Source organism: Rhinolophus sinicus, chromosome 1 (assembly GCF_057876585.1).
Source record: "Rhinolophus sinicus isolate RSI-liver-muscle chromosome 1, RSI-T2T, whole genome shotgun sequence".
Classification (NCBI taxonomy): Eukaryota; Metazoa; Chordata; class Mammalia; order Chiroptera; family Rhinolophidae; genus Rhinolophus; species Rhinolophus sinicus.
This window is the reverse complement of record NC_142501.1, coordinates 125699388-125712468: the sequence shown is the minus strand read 5'-3', so window position 1 is coordinate 125712468 and position 13081 is coordinate 125699388. Positions and strand designations below refer to the sequence as shown.

General features: G+C 36.1%; 1 protein-coding gene across 1 annotated transcript in view; it reads right to left on the bottom strand.

Moving 5' to 3' along the window:
• Positions 1-13081, bottom strand: part of GPR158 (G protein-coupled receptor 158) — a 390742-nt gene that overhangs the window by 14819 nt on the left and 362842 nt on the right. The gene's annotated exons all lie outside the window — the stretch shown is intronic.

Below are 13081 nucleotides of genomic sequence, written 5' to 3'. Positions count from 1 at the left end.
GATCGTAGTTTAAGATGTGCATACAGCATCTGGGTCTCAAGGCAACAAAAGGCTTGTAATATATTTATATGCAGCTTCTATAAATTTAGATTCTTACTGCATTGAGTCTGGTTCAATACATAAAGATATTCTTTGCCAGAAATGTGAGAAAACAGGTTGCTAAACAGTCAGTGGCATATTTTATAAATGAACCATTATTTCTTCACACATGACAGATACCATATCTTTTGTGGGTGGAGTGCTGAAGGCTTAGTAAAATTCACAATTACCTTGTTTGCTCACTCAAGAGAGAAGAGACAAACACAGTGGAGCAGTTAAGGGTAAGGGCTTTAGAATTTGCACTGGACCTCGTTCAAACCCTAATTACCTTGCATAATCTGAAGCAATTTAACCTTTCCGGCCACAGTTTTCTTATCTGGAAAATGAGGATAATAAAAGTACATATTTCATGGGATTATTTGCTAATGAAATCAGATAACAGATATAAAGCACTTAACATGGTTTCTGACATAGATGTTAGATAAATAAATATATAAAAACATAGATGTTAAATAAATGGTCCTTATCGTTAAACATGTCATTTGACTGAACGTTGCTATTTTAACTTATTCTGACCAATAACTCTGACAACCCATTTTATCATCTTAGTGACATGACCTCACTGGAAGACAATATCTAATTAATAAGAAGAAAGCTTTAATTGGGAGAAAACATTTTATCAAATGCATTACCTAGAGGTAACCCACTTATATACTGAAGCACTGATTTCCGTCCCCATGTGCCAAGGTGTTTTACCTGCCAAAGTTTTAGCATATTTCTACCAGGATTTAAACAATACGTAGTGCCCCAATTGTTGGAAATCCCTCAAGTAAACACATCTGTCAGTGTTACTCTAAAATCCTGATGTGGTTAGAAGCCAAAGAACAAAACGAACGTCACTCAAAGATCTCCCGGGACTTAGTGGAGGTTCCAATGACTCAGCACGTTGGCCCTTGGCCATGTGCTGTGAATGCTCTTTCCAACAAAGCTCTCCTGGATCAGGAAAAGCAAATCAGGAAATGCTGAGGTCTTCATGAATAACTTTCCTAACGCTTGTATTTCTGTCCATGGTACTACTATTGCATCTTTACCAGGGTTGAAAATTTGGAGCCACCTTTCATTGGCACATTTCTACTTGGAGTTATTTCTCATACGTATTATTCCTCTCAATGCCCACAATTACAATCCCTGCCTAAGCCCCTTGTTACAACTATTTTTCAAATGCCTCATCTAAACCTGGTTTCACCCTGTGTTAACCCATTCTTCATAACAGTGACAGATTCAATTTTCTGAAACTCCACTTTGATCATGTCAGGATTTGTCCAAATCTCTGTGACTCCATTTTGGTTAACTGATTCATATTTCTATTAGAATATTCACTCATACCTACTTAGGATGCTGGAAATAATTCCTGCCCCCAAAGGAAGACTATAAGGGGTTCCTTCCAGGGCAGACATGTCCTCCTAACTTTTGAGATTTTCTTGCTGCATAGGCTTCGTGTAATCTGCACACATTACTTGGCCTTGTTATTTTGTGCTTTATATTTCTTAGATCCTGACTTCTTGTCTAGTCTCTGACTCGCAGGCCAGCCTTTTGTGAAATACTGCATGCATCTTTATTCATAAATCTTTAGTGGCTCACCATTATTTGACAAATGCTTGGTCCTGGCATTCCCAGGCCTTTATGACTGTCTGTGACATTTCCAACATGATCTCCCAATGCTCCCCAACAGAACTCTAAGCTGACCCAACCCAGGAAGACTCTGTGCTCTCAACACTCCAGAGATCTTTCTTGCTTTTGAATCTTTGTTCATGCTCTTGTTCACACAAGAAATCTCCTCTCACCCACATTTTCAAATCTTAACCAAGTTTTCAATGTCCAGTTCAGGTCTCACCTCCATCACAAGGCCACCTGAAATGATTCTAGCCTACATTGAGTTTTCCTTCCTCTAATCTCTGATAGTCTTTGAATATTTACAGTCCACAATGCGGAGAATAATACCACACAATATATAATTAGGAGGCTACTGTTCATGGAGTCTTGTTAGTCACTCCCCTCCTCACGCCCAACTAGATGTGACCTCCTTCAGGGCAAGAATTGAGTCTTTCAATGACTTTTTTCTGCCTTTGCCCACATAGATGATAGTACCAGCAGTGAGCACATAGATAAGATTTAGTAACTATTTGTTGAAGGGAATGAACAGAAATTCTATCAGTTTCCCATTAGTGGAGATGCAGACTGTCTGCTACTTGGCCATTCTATCTCACAGTGCAGGGCCCACACAGGATCTGAAGATCGCACTAATATTATTATTAATAGCAGTACTACCTATTTATAGCTGGACCGTAAACTGCGTGGTACTGCTTGTGGCACTCAAGAATGGTAGGTGCGGAAATATTATTAAAGAACACTAACACAAAAATATGCTGCAATGCAAGGATTCATGTGTAGCTGATTTATAAAAACATTATCTCCTGCCAATCATCACAGTGTTTTTATATAAGGTTATACTGAAGATTAAAAAAAAAAGCAGTTATCAGATTAATTAGTGTGGTAAGATGGAGAATTATATTTTAAAATATAAAACAAAATAAGACTCCTCATAATAGCTAAGCTGAACATTAAAGTCATTTCATTAGCAATACCAAACAATATGCTCTAGCTAAAAAATAATTTATTATTCAAAATACCAATTAAACTAAATGTGATATATATAAAAGTTGTTCTGGGGAGAAAATCAGTTTCTTATAATTAACTTCAGACTAACACTGCAATCAGTAAAGAAAATATGCAGATGTTACCAAATTTTGCAGTGTTATTATGTGGGAGTTGAAATATGTGTTGTGCTTCTGCTTTAGAAAATAATTCTGCTGTTAAATGATTTCGATGGAAGACATGGGTATAGTTACAAAGGGAACTGCATTTACATTTCAAGATCCAAATAGGATTTTTAGAAAACTGAGGTATTTTAATGTCTAAAGGATAATACTCAGTTTAAAAGTTAACTAGTACAGCCTTTAAAAAAATTAATGTACCATAATGAAAGTAATCTCAAGTTATCTTTCCAAAGGGCTGGGTAAAGCAAAGAAATGAGAAATGAGTTTCAGTTCTTTGCTGCTGACATGTCCCAGCTCTGAGATCTAAGCTCACCTACAAGGGCTGAGAGAAAACCAACTTCAAAGTGCAAATGTCTCTCAAGCTGTGGCACCCTGGTTTGCCACGTTGCGAAAACATTTTCTATTAACATTTTACCCTCCCTAGACCTTTTGACAATTATTTATACATGGCATAAATAAATACAATAATGAAGAAGCTTTGTGTTTTCAGTTTCCAAGTGTTTCTTTTAAAGTCCTCTTCTATTTTTCTCTAAATATTATCCACTTAGAAATTCATGGTGAAAAGAAACGTATTATGCTTTTATTCTAATAATATGGTGGGTAGTACAGAAGTTAAGTATTAAATCAAACAACTTTAATAATGAAAACAGCTCAAATCCCAGCGTCCTTGTGTTCAACTGGCATACAGACACCTTGGTATTCTGAGGCTAATTTGCCTTTTCTCTGTTCAAATAAGGACAATTATGAGAGTTACAATGGTTAAAACAACGAGAATGATACTTTTGAAAGAATTTTAATGTTGAAAGTGACTTTATTAGACCATGTAGCCTCGGGGTACATTTCAGAGTGTGTCTATGGCCACAAATGGGGGTGGTTGGTGATTCTGCTTGCCATGAGGTCAGTTTATTCAGCGTGGGATGGAGACGCATGGAGAAGAAGGTGGGTGGTGTGACATATTTCACAACTAGGACAATGGACGCCGGAACATCTGTTTCCTTCTCAGCTCCCTGGGAGCAGTGAGCCCCAGGGCTTGGCGTGTTGGGCTCCAGAACACGGCTGCAGAGAACCTTGTTCCATCCAGTGGCGCTCATTGTGTGGGCAGCAGGACAGGACCTGGAACCCAGATCTTCTTGGTTCCGGACCAAGTTTTCTAAATCATCTCCTTGGGCTAAGATTTGTCTTGGGCTCTGTTACTAACAGAGGCTGAAACAAAACCCTTGGAAATATTTTTATCCTATTGAAGAAAACAAGTATTTTTCCAAGCAACAATAGTTATATCTCAAACAAGTAATACGCTAATTAGAATAAGCCAGTGGTCATAAAAGGAGTTCTACCAGGAAGTACTTTTTGTCCCCTCAATTAACCTGACTTCAGTGGTAACATCTGTTGAAGTGCCAGACACTGTGCTAAACACACTTTGTATATTATCTATACTTGTAAAGGTTTTATTGTAGAACTAGTGACTCTTTTAAAAAGTCTTGGGAAAAAATATGAACGCTGAAATTTCAAGTTTGGGTCAGAGATCATGTGTGGTAATATTAAGGAATAATATGTTAATTGCACCAACTACACAGGTCATGGAGAGACTCAATTATTCTCTAACCCACTCATGGCTGGGAAGCTCTCTGAGGCAAGAACTGCCAGAAATGGTCAAGTATTTGGATGTTGGCTTTTCTTTATTGCTTCCTTCCACATCTCTCTCTAGAACTTGGATCAAGTTCTTCACAATCTCCTCCGGATCTCAAGTGGGAAAGATAGAGAAAGTATACTTTTCTCTCTGTCTGGTATATACAACTTAAAATCTTTTAAGTCTGGTGTGAGGTGACAGAAATTTAGTGAAACACAGATACTTCAGAGCTCTGCACCCACATTAACGATCATGAATGTGAGAAGAAATCATAAAGAATAAAATTAGAAATCTCTCACTATATCACAGGGTCAACGTCAGGGCAGCAAGCTGTGTCTTCCAGAACGTTCCTTCAGTTTTCCTCTTCCTGTTATGTGCAAGTGTGTAGTTTGGGGGAGGAGGAGTTGGAATTGGGATTATTTGCTAACATTTTAAAAATGTATTTTAAAATTTCAACCTGTCAGTATTGACATGATTTTCCTTAGCTGGGATATATCACTAGAAACTCACATATACTTTTTGAAGAGCTAGTTTGAGTGGCTTTAGAATGACTGTAGTGGGCTTTATATTTTTGTTTATTTATATTCCACCTCTGTGGAAAAATACTTCCCTTGCAGCATCATTATTTGTATGATGCTAAAGGGCAAAGAGAAAGAATAAATTAAGTTATTTTATACCTTAATTTTATACTTACAGTGTGCCATCTCCTCTTTTGGAAGTTAAAGACATTTTAACTTCCTTGATAAATGTATAGCTTGTAAAATCTTTGAGAGCATTTTGCTGAGTTAAGCTTGGCTTGGAGCATTGCTTGACCAGTGAGTAAGGATTCATGTGGTCCCTTACAAATCTTCTGCTGTTCTGATGGCCAAATGGTCTCTCTGATAGTCCTTTTAATACAAGGAAAAGAGCTGCCAAAATCTTGACAACTGAGTTAATCTATGGGACATCTCTGTTCAAGCAACAAAAGAGAGCTTTCTTTCTTCTTACTGTTTTTCCCCCTTTAAAAGCTGCGGGTCCCACAGAGGAACTGAAACTCCTTAGAAGAAATAAATGGTAGTCACCACAGGTATCTTAACTACTCTTGTCCATGTTCCTCAAGCCCTGTCCCAAGATAATCCCCACCTTTCCCACCAGATTTTTTTTAACTTCCAAAAGGGAAAGATGGCTCTATAAGTATAAAATTAATACATAAAATAAATTAATTTACCCTTTTTCTCTGCCCTTTAGCACCATATATAAATAACTACTCTTTAAAGAAGTAAAATATTTTTCAGAAGAGAGAGCATATAAGTAAACAAGAAAATAACTCCTGCTTCAGTCATCCTAAAAATACTCAAGCGAGAACTTCAAAAAGTATGTGTGAGTTTCTAGTGATGTAGCCCCAGCCAAGGCAAATGAACCGCCAATGCCGTCCAACTTTTGTCATTTGACTGAAAATTAAAAATACATTAAAAAAAATGGTAGCAAGTGCTGCAGCATGGATTAAGGCATGTAGTACATTAAAATAAAAGAAGATGCACGTAAATGAACTAAACAATGAACATTAATCTAAGTCAGATGAAGAGACAGTCTAAATCTATTTTCCTCAATATTCATTAAATGGTGCTTATATTGCACTTCATCAGTCATAACATGGCCTAATTTTCTAGGGTAATTAAGTATGTAAATCCTTAGGAACAAATGCTATTTTAGAATTTCCCTATATAACTCAGTAAGAGAGTTACTGTATTCCTTCTAGTTCCTTCTAAGCATTGGCTTATTGACTAATTAAGTTACTGAACACATTGTCTGTTTCGTGTGTTTTCAATATTTTATCAGGAAGGAGAAGAACAAAGAAGAGTATGTCACTGGAAAAGAAAAAAGTAAAGATTATATTTTCTGTAGTGAACACAATCCACGTGAAATTCATGGAAACGAATTAGTACTTTCGAATAGTGTAATCAATAGGTAATCAATATTGCTATACCCTGAAAGTACATAAATATTTAAAAATTCCCAAATGGAGTGGGAATCCAAGCCTAGCATACCTGTTTGATTATTGCTCAGATTTTTCTCTGTCTTTCTTTCAAACTTGGTGAATAAAATATATAGCAAGGGATGTCAAGCTCTGAGGAGTTTCTAGAACCACAAATATCTCATGTATTGGTGGACTTTTCACAACCATGAAGAGGTGAAGGGAGATCTTAATTTATGAGAGTCCTTGTCAGAGATTAGTAAGTAGATCATATAAATGCAGTTGAGAAAAGTTAGGCTCAATCAGCGATGTAGAAAGATATAGAGAATAACAGAAGATAAAGAAGATATATTCTTGTGCTAAGTTAGACAAGGAAGCAAAATAGCTTTATTCTCAATTATGTACCTCATCACATTAGACATCATCACCTAACTTCTGGAAGAAACTGAGAAAACATTTCGATGTTTACCTAAATCTGCACTAAAGTTTGACACAGAGATTTAGCCATGGAATGGAAGTTCTAAATGTCCCAGATGTTACCATATATCAGTCACTTTTCCACAGCCTTGTTGTTTTTTCTAGCTAAGACTCTGCCCACTTATTCTAACTTATCTTGGTCACTCGTAGTGCTTCGGTATTTCAGTATATGTTCTGAATATGTAGTCAGAAATTGACTGCTAACCAACTACATATACTCAAGAATGAACTCCCCTGTATCACAACCTCTATGATTAAATTTATGTGTTCCTAACGTGGAAGCCCTATACTGGAGAACCCTGCTGGCAACTCTAAATCTACGTGTCGAGATGCGGTCTTCCTGACTCTAGGGTTGAAATTATAATGGTTAATTCAGGCATGAGAAGTTAACTCTACTCATGTGTCAGTTTGTACCAAGCAAGTAGGAAACTCATAAGGTAACACAGTTTTAACTTTTTCAACATGACACATTTTAATGTTATTTTTAAAAATCCTGAACATGGACAACTGATTACCAACTTATCAACTAGGGTAACTAGATTTAAGGGAAGAAAACAAAACCAAACAAACAAAAAACCCACCTGGTAATCCTAAATCCAATATTTTTCAAAATGAGTATGACTTGGGATAGTTTTTGCTTTCTCTATTAAGAGAATGTTTCCCAATCCTAACCCCTTTATTCTTTACATAGCTCTAGGAGAATGGTGAAAATAAAAAAAAGTTAGCAAAAGCAAATCAGTTTTATTCTACTTCAGTATTTATAAATGCACTATGGAATACTTAAAAAATGATACTTCTGATTCGCCATGCCAAATTTGTACCAGTCTTTGATTGTTGGACAAGTCAGAGGTAGAATTTCATAAAAGAGCTGGGCATTGCCTGTTTAGTTCATATAATTTGCACAAAAACACCTCTCCAAATATGAACATACACTTTTACTGTTAAAATGAAACTGGATTTTTAGATTTAACATGTTTTTTAATACTGGTCTAATCCTGGCCATAGAAAGTGTCACAGGATAAAGGGAGCTGAGGTTGTTCTTTGTTCTTTCAGCAAATATTCATCAAAAGCCTCCAACTGACAGATACTTTGTTAGGTGTCAGGAAGGTAGTGCGAGCAATGTATAGGCAATGGTGCTGACGAGCACACAGCTACTAGGCTGGGAAAGGAAAGAGGAGTTAGCAGATGTAAGAATCTTTTCTTTTGCCTTCGGTGAACCACAAATAATATACTTAAACAAATCGAATGCTGAGTCATATAACGATGAACAGTTTAAGTACAGCAGTATTATTTTATTACAGATATTCTCAAAGAGGTATGGCAGTTTAAGTTTTTATAGGTATTCTAGTCTGATCTAGAAATAGTCTCGAACATTCAAATTTGAAATTCTCTTTCCAAATAAAAGCATTAAAACAAACAAACAAACACACAAACAAACAAAATCAGGCTGCTGTAAAACGTCTCAAATTGTCCAATGTTCATCTGTCTTCCATAATCTCAATGTTTATATACTTGTTTGTTTTCCATTAAAGTTTATCTCACAAATTTTATACAGGACAAACAGTGTTTATTGAAAATTACAAATAGATGTAAATAACAACGGGATTCTTATTCCCTTTCTGTATATTTTTCAACTATTTCCTCAAAGAAGAAACAGGCTCATAGAGGCTTGGAGATTTTTCCTAGCTGTTTTCTATATGTTTCTTCCTTCAGAAACACTTGTGTTAAGAAAATCACCTACCTGAGCAGTTTTAGAGCAGCCCTAAACAGTAAGCTAAAATGGAATGGACCCATTCTTTAAATTTATTTCTAAATTTAATGCTAAATTTAATATGAATGGAGCCATATTTCTAACTATAGTTTTACCTTCATGATAAAAACTAGTATTGCACTCTTTCAAATGGTTATTTTGTACTTTTAAAAAACCATTGCTTTTGACAGGTATATCTGATCCAGCATGCACATTTATCAATGTATTTACCAACTTTTCCTTTTTTTATATAGATTGATTTCTGACATAAACATAAATATCCACAGCTTCTTGACAAAAATTTCCCACAATCTCAAAGTAAAACCTACCTCCTGCGTCTCTACAGCATCTCCCCTACATAGAAACATTGTTGTTTAGGAAACAGGGTATTATTTAGTTTTTAGCACAAGTTTCTTTTTGGCTGTCTGAAGGTACATGAGTTTATTCTTGAATAAGAGCCTGAATATAAAAAAATCTAATGGTAAACCTGCTAATTATGGAAATATATATATTTAATATATGTAACATAGATATTAATATACATGAATATATTATATTAAATATATATACATATATTTATATATATACACATATACACACATACATATATAAAGAGAACTGCAAAGAGGCATATGCTACACCTTAGAAAACATAAATTAAGAGCAGTTAAATACAGAATAATGCTACATGCTGAAAGATAGAGAAAACAGCTATAAGGTACTAGGAAAAAAAATTACAGCAACCACATGTCTCTGATTTTTCAGGACAGTCCAATTTCAAATAGTTGTTCCTCTTGTGATATCATGTGCTTAGTTTTTCTTTAGAGAATTGTGTCACTGCAGAAAAAAATGTGTTATTGAAACTAAGGTGTCCCAGTAGTTCATAGGACAAAAATAATGAGTGGGAGATAACAAAAACACTACCCTCAAACAAATTTAACTTCCTCTTGGTCTCTGCACTCTATCCTCATTTTCTAAGAGTCTTTCATTTTCTAAGAGACCCTAATGTTATCATTTAACACCTTTGGGAGTATTAGTTGAACTAATTCCTGCTTCTCCAGACTTGTTACTTCTATCTCACTCCTAAAGCCATGACCTAGATCTTCCCATCACCACCAATCTGTTGTTTTAGCTTCTGTCTACCTCCTTACCTTAATTTAGACCTGGTTATTGTTGAAGAAGCGTCATCCCCTGCAGCCCTCTCAAGCCATGGATCTCTCTTCTCTCTTGTACTACCTACCTCGGGTCCTCAGGAAAGTGAGCTCAGGGTCCTTCTTGCTCTCTATGTCCCCCTCCCTGGCATTATCCAGAATTAGTATGTTAAAGAAAATGCCTACTTTTTTCATAGCTTCTTCCTTGCTAGTGGAAAAAGTTGCTGCCTCATAAGTTTTTCCGCTGGAGGAAGGAAGAACTTAGTGGCAGTAAAGTACAGTAAAAATAGCTCATGACACCAAAGTGCTATTAGGGAGGGAGTCGTTAAACAAATAAGCCAGGAGAGAAAGTTGTGGTCAGAATGAAATTCTTCACTGAGTGATTTGGGAGGTGTGGGAGTTTCAGATGACACAAGAGTAACATAAAGTGGGAGGTTACTGGCGATAAGGAGGACAGCGTTGGATGAGAGTGACACAGAAGTTAGCTTAGGTAATATGAGGGGGGGGGGAATAAAAATGGGAAGAATACAGGAAGATTTGTGGATATATAGGCAAGAATTGGAAGACACTCCTTTCTCATGGCTCCAACTTGATTTTTTAAGGAGGAGTCGTCTCAGACAAAAGAGAAACATGGATAGTTTGGGGGTATGAAGAGAGGCTATGTATGAGACTTGAAATAATCATTGCGAAGACTGTTCTAGTGGTTAATCAGGGACACAGAGAGTATTAAGAAATGCACAGAGCACAACTGAAGTAGGTGATGATTATGTTGTAATAAGTTCCTTTTACTTCCTCTGAGTCAGTAGTTCTGTACTTTAGAGGAACAGCAGAACCACCTGGAAAATTTGTTAAACCCGGATTACTGGGCTTGCTATCCCCAAGTGTTGAGGGAGTCTGCAGAGCAGCCCAGGAATCTGCAAGAATTCTAGCACATTCTCAGCTGGTGCTGGTCTGAGACCACACTGTGAGAACCACCGTTCTAGGTATTTCTCCATTCTAATGATTCCAACTCACAAATCACTGAATTTGGTACATCTCACTTAAAATACACACAAACATACATGCACACGCGTGTTGTGTGTGTGTGTGTGTGTGTGTGTGTGTGTGTGTGTTTGTGTATCTCCTAAAAGCAATCTGGATTGAATTTACTGATTCATCACACTGCTTTCCTGGTTCTCTGAATTCCTATAACAGATTTTCCAATACTCACAATAAACTTAACCATCCAGCATTATTCACAAGGTATTCCAACATAATCCTATTTTTTAGTTAGGCATTTCCTTCAGGTTTCATATAATTTTCACCCACTTCCATCACTATTCTAATCAAAGGGAATGTTTTCTACACCTCTTTACAATAAACTAAATATTACCCATGGCTTAAAGAACTCTTTTATGAAGACTCCTGGGTTCTAGTCTAAACTGTTGTCTTCCTTTATTGAACTACTATTGTAACAAGAGTCTTTACCACCTAATTTTGCTTTTTAGTTATTTTTAACTATTCTCATTTATCTATATAAGCCACTAGTAAGTTATTAGATGAAGGGAATGAGGCCTTTACACATTTTATATCTCCCACAAAAATACTTAACACAGCACTAGAGACATTACAGTTACTCAGTGCATCTTATTTATTGTATAAAATTCTCATTTATATATAAAGTTTATATAAATGAATTGCAGATTGCTATCAGTTATATATTCCTATTGATTTCTACATAGAGATCATAAACATGACCTTCTAAATAAGTTTTAAAAATGTCTTGCATACATCTCAAAACCAATGTGTACAACATTCATAAATGCTAGGTGAATAGGCCATGCTTTCTTTTTTTTTTTTTAAATTAAAGGTCACTGGGGTGACAACTCTCAGCAAAGTTACATAGATTTCAGGTGCACAACCCTGCACCACATCATCCCTAAATCCCATTGTGTGTTCACCACCCAGAGTCAGTTCTCCTTCCATCACCATATATTTGATCCCCCTTTACCCTCATCTCCCACCACCCACCCCCTTACCCTCTGGTAACCACTAAATTATTGTCTGTGTGTATGAGTTTTTGTTTCTCATTTGTTTGTCTTGTTCTTTTGTTGTTTTTGGTTTATATACCACATATCAGTGAAATCATGTGGTTCTCTGCTTTTTCTGTCTGACTTATTTCGCTTAGCATCATACTCTCAAGATCCATCCATGTTGTCACAAATGTTCCTATATCATCTTTTCTTACCGCCAAATAGTATTCCATTGTGTATATATACCACAACTTCTTTATCCATTCATCTATCGAAGGACATTTTGGTTGTTCCCATGTCTTGGCCACCGTAAACAAAGCTGCAATGAACATTGGAGCACACGTGTCTTTATCTCTAAATGTTTTCAGATTCTTTGGGTAGATACCCAGGAGAGGGATTGCTGGGTCATATGGTAATTCTATTCATAATTTTTTGAGGAACCTCCACACTGCCTTCCATAGCAGCTGCACCAGTCTGCATTCCCACCAACAGTGTATGAGGGTTCCTTTTTCTCCACAGCCTCTCCAACACTTGTTACTATTTGTCTTGTTGATGCTGGCCATTCTAACTGGGGTGAGGTGATATCTCATTGTGGTTTTTATTTGCATTTCTCTGATGATTAGTGATGTTGAGCATTTTTTCATATGTCTATTTGCCATTTGTATGTCCTCTTTGGAGAAATGTCTCTTCGGGTTCTCTGCCCATTTCTCAATTGGCTTGTCTGTTTTTTTGTTGTTGAGTTGCATGAGTTCCTTGCATATTTTGAATATTAGCCCCTTATTGGAGGCATTGTTTGCAAAAATCTTCTCCCATTCAGTTGGTTGCCTCTTTATTTTGTGGATGGTTTCTTTTGCTGTGCAGAAGCTTTTAAGTTTGATATAGTCCCATTAGGCCACGCTTTCTGCTTGTTTATTCCCCACTCAAAGATGCCTCATTAAGTAATTTAAGTATTATATTCTTTGTAAAACAGAAAAGAAATATAATGAGCTTTTCTTCATAGTAATACAGAGAAATGATTTTTCCTAGTTTAGTTAACTTGGATTGAAGAATATAAAATAACATTAGAGGTTTCTATTGAGTAAAAATTTTATATCTATACAATTTGCTTAATTTACATGTCCAGATTAAAGTCAGAATCAGAATTGCTTCCTACTTTTGTTCTATGCTTTTTCTTCTGCTATCTACTGATATGGATTTACTGATAACTTCTGGTATCTTCTTTGATACTGATAAAA